The following is a 4,029-nucleotide window of genomic DNA, read 5'->3' on the forward strand; positions in this document are numbered from 1 at the left end:
CGTTTTTAATGGTTATTCTAATATTTTTCATGCTTGAAAAATTCTTCTGACCCTTACAAACCAAAGTGGCAGAAGGACTATGGCTAGTACTTGACTGCTGATTCACTGAGTGAACATGGGTCAGACAGATAATCTTTCTCTTCTTGTGTCTCCTGAAACAGGGCAGGCAGGTTCCTGTCCCTGAGCAGAAGCATCAGCACAGGGAGAGTAACTCAGGGCCACCAATTTGGGTGAAGTGTCTGCATATCCATTTTTCTGCAAAGCTATAAAAGTAATTGTCCATCCATCTCTGGTGAAGGACACCATTATCCTGTCCTCACTGTGATTTGGATCATTTTAGATATCGGATACATTTATGAGCCCTTGATTCATTAAGCCATCGAGGCAAACAGATGGTGCCTTGTAATCAGGGTGAGGGCAAAATGACTTGGAGAGCCTGGAGATCAGTCAACAAAAACCTATTTGCAGTGCCATTGAGGATGGCAGTGGCTCCCAGAAGAGGCACCTCATTCTCACAGAATTAGCAGACTATAAAAATAGCCCTAAATCATTGTTGAGAGAGAGACAGAGTGAGGGGAAGCCGAGAGGCAATCAGTATCCAAGGCAGTGGGGGAGAAGCGAGGGGGGCTGTGACAGGACGACCGTGTAAAGGGTGGGTGACCAAGAGAATTCAGAAGCCATAGGAGCCCACAGGCCCCACCTGGCTACTGCGGCCCCAGTAGCTGAAATGCAGCTCGTGTGACTGAACTCAGGTACTCACCTCTGCAAAGAGACAACCTTGAGTCATTCAGCCAGTACTTACTGGAGGCCTCCTTTGTGCAGGACACCACTAGGCTAGCGCCATGGGCGATACAAAGATCGCTCTGTAACAGAGGCTCTGCTGCCATGGTGCTGGCAACCCAACGTTCACATATAACCACAGTACTCAACATCGTATCAAGTGCCAGCAAGCAGCTAGGGAGGGAGCCCAGGGAGAAGATCACGTTTATCCTTTCTGATGGAAAGAGCTATTTGCTTATGATAAACAGAAAGCTTTTCCTTCCAGTAATCAATTGTGTTTTCGTATAACCTAGTTCCATATCTGTGCAAAATACAGATCATAAAAATAAGGCAATCTTTTTAGTTATATAGATTATATAAGATTATAAGTTTTCTAATTTAAAAAATCAGGATATAAAACACAAAACTGAATATTTTCTATTAAAGGGCATATTTAATAACAAAATATATGGAATATAAAATTATATAAATTTTTAAGAAGGAATGATTGTGTTGTTAATCCCAAATCCAAGTGTCTTCAAAACAAAGCCAACAGGCAGGAGAGATATAGCTAAGTTAGGGTCTGTGCCTGCCCACCCCACCTGCCCATCTCCCCTGCTCCCTCCCCCAAAGAACAAAAAAGGAATTTGAGGAGCTGCAATGAATCTAAGATCCATTTTTTAGTGACAACCTCGCAGCTTTTTGTTTGAAAATATTGTCAGTGAAAACAGTCTTGTGTTCTACCCTAAGATGATGTAAATGCATTTCCTTATTTGATCTGTTTAAGAGCTTTCCTGTATAAATAATCCTCTTAACATCACTGCATACAGGAGTCAGGCAAACCTGGGCCAGTTTGGTCAGAGCACATTACTATGACAGTAAAGGCAGAGTCTCATCTCTGCCTTAAATATTCCCCCCCCAGAGCTTCATAGGGCTGGCCCCTCGTCATTCAGTTCTCTGCTCAGATGTCACTGGCTGGATGTGGAGAAAGGAGGAAGTTGTGTCAACAAAGGATTTATCCAGGTTTCATATTTGGTTAATGGGATGGATAGCTGTTCCACAAACCAAGTCAGGAAATTTAGGAGAAAGTATAGGCTTATCAGGAGGGGAGTGTCCAGAGTAGGGGGAAGGAGAGGAAAGACATGATTAATTCATTTATGGGCATGTTGTGGAATCTGTGGACTACTGAGGTAGAGACGTCCAACACACAATTGAATCTAGAGTTCTAGAGCTCAGGCAGAGAGAGGACAAGAGAGCATCAGTATATAGATGAGAATGAAAAACAATGAGGGTACATGAGATCATCCCAAGAGGAGAAAAGAGAGTAAGAAGGAAAGTGTGAGAACAGAATCCTGGAAAACACCAACATTTAAGGGACAGAGGAAGTGAATTCAGTGATAGGAACTAAGAAAGAATGGCCAGATTGCAAGAACCAAAAGAAAGGTTCAAGAGAAGATTCATGGTATCAAGTATGGTAGTCAAGTCATATATGCGTGGAGAAACTGAATTATATCCACTGAATGATGTCCTTCACTATTGTAGTCTTAGTAGTGTGACAGGAATAGAAACCAGTGGGTCAAGCGAAGAGTGATGTGGAAATAATATGTATATATTTTTTTCTCCCAAGCCAGGGTGAGAGAAAATAGAGCAATAACTACAGAAAAGATTAAGAAGCTACGAAGAGGCTTTTTATAAGTAGAAGAATCTTGGGTATGAGAAGCCTGTAACAAGAGAGAACAAGCAAAATTACAGATGAGAGAGCAAACAGTTGACAGCTGAGGTGGCAAGAAATTATGGAATCCAGTACCGGGGTGATTGGTGTTCAGTGGGAGAAAGGCGCCCAAGACCAGGAGAAATGACTGAGGTGGATGCAGGTAAGTCCAGAGGTGGGGGCAAAGGGACAGGTGAGAGAAGTTCTCAGTGCTCTATGTGGAAATGGTTAGTAGGGGAATGAAAGGTGAGGCTGAGCAAAGATAAATAAAAGGATGACTTAGTAGCATGGTTCAGGAAACTTAGAGGTCTAGAGAAGTAATTTAAGATGCTTTGCTGGTTACTGCTGAGGAATATGGCAGCAAGAGGAAGGGGGCTAGTTTAGAGAGGGGAACTCATGAGTGTCTATTATATTTCATGCACTGTTCTTGGTATCTTATATAGGGTTATTTAGATCACACAGTGTAATCCTATCAGGTACCTATCAATATCTCCATTTTGTTGATGAAAAGTTGAGGTTCCAACAGGCTAAGTAACTTGTTTAAGGTCATAATGTTAAGAAGCATTCAAGTCAGCATTCAAATCCATGTCTTTTGACTACATGCATGTAGCAATCCTGGGGGGACAGGCCAGTCCCCCTTCCACTCCACCACATTTTTTTCCCCTTGGTACTTGTTAAGAAGAATGTTCCTGCCTGGAACAACAATAACAAATAATACTAAGTGCATTAGTGGAAAAATCAATTCAAGACTAAAATGTTTAAAGTATAATATATGTTTGTTCACTACAGAAAATATCACTATCTAAACACACAAATCCTACTGCCATATTGCTTACTAATAGGAAAAATATTTTACATGGTTGAATGAAACCAATGATATAAAAGTAGGAGACAGTGTCAACTGAAGAGATGAAAGGCGTCTGATAGTTCCTTGCTTCTGCTCTCCTAAAGTCTGGTTGTGTGCATCCAGTTATGATTTTTATGCAAATCCTCTGTAACCAAAAGACTTTTAAAAATGGAAACCACGCGGGGCACCTGGGTGGCTCAGTTGTTAAGCGTCTGCCTTCGGCTCAGGTCATGATCCCAGGGTCCTGGGATCGAGCCCCACATCGGGCTCCTTGCTCAGTGGGGGTCTGCTTCTTCCTCTCCCTCTGCCTGCCGCTCTGCCTACCTGTGCTCTCTCTCTCTCTGTCAAATAAATAAATAAAATCTTTAAAAAAAAAAAAAAATGGAAACCACGCAAACACATACACACAAGTGAAACTATTAGTTGTGTTTACAGCTTAGATAAGCTGAACTGACAGGAATTCACACACAAAAACAAAACCAGAAATGTCATAATAATTAACATATATAGCACTTATTATATGTGCCAGGCAATGTTGCAGTTTTACATATCATTTGAGCCTCCCAAGAGTCCTATTATGTAGGTCCTATTATTGTACAAATGAAGACACTGAGGCATAGAATGATTAAGTAACTTGCTCAGTATCACATAGCTTGTAAGCAGCAAAGCAAGCTCGAGAGTCTGTGGTCTTAAACACTATTATACTGCCTCT

This window comes from Neomonachus schauinslandi, chromosome 1 (assembly GCF_002201575.2).
Source record: "Neomonachus schauinslandi chromosome 1, ASM220157v2, whole genome shotgun sequence".
Classification (NCBI taxonomy): domain Eukaryota; kingdom Metazoa; phylum Chordata; class Mammalia; order Carnivora; family Phocidae; genus Neomonachus; species Neomonachus schauinslandi.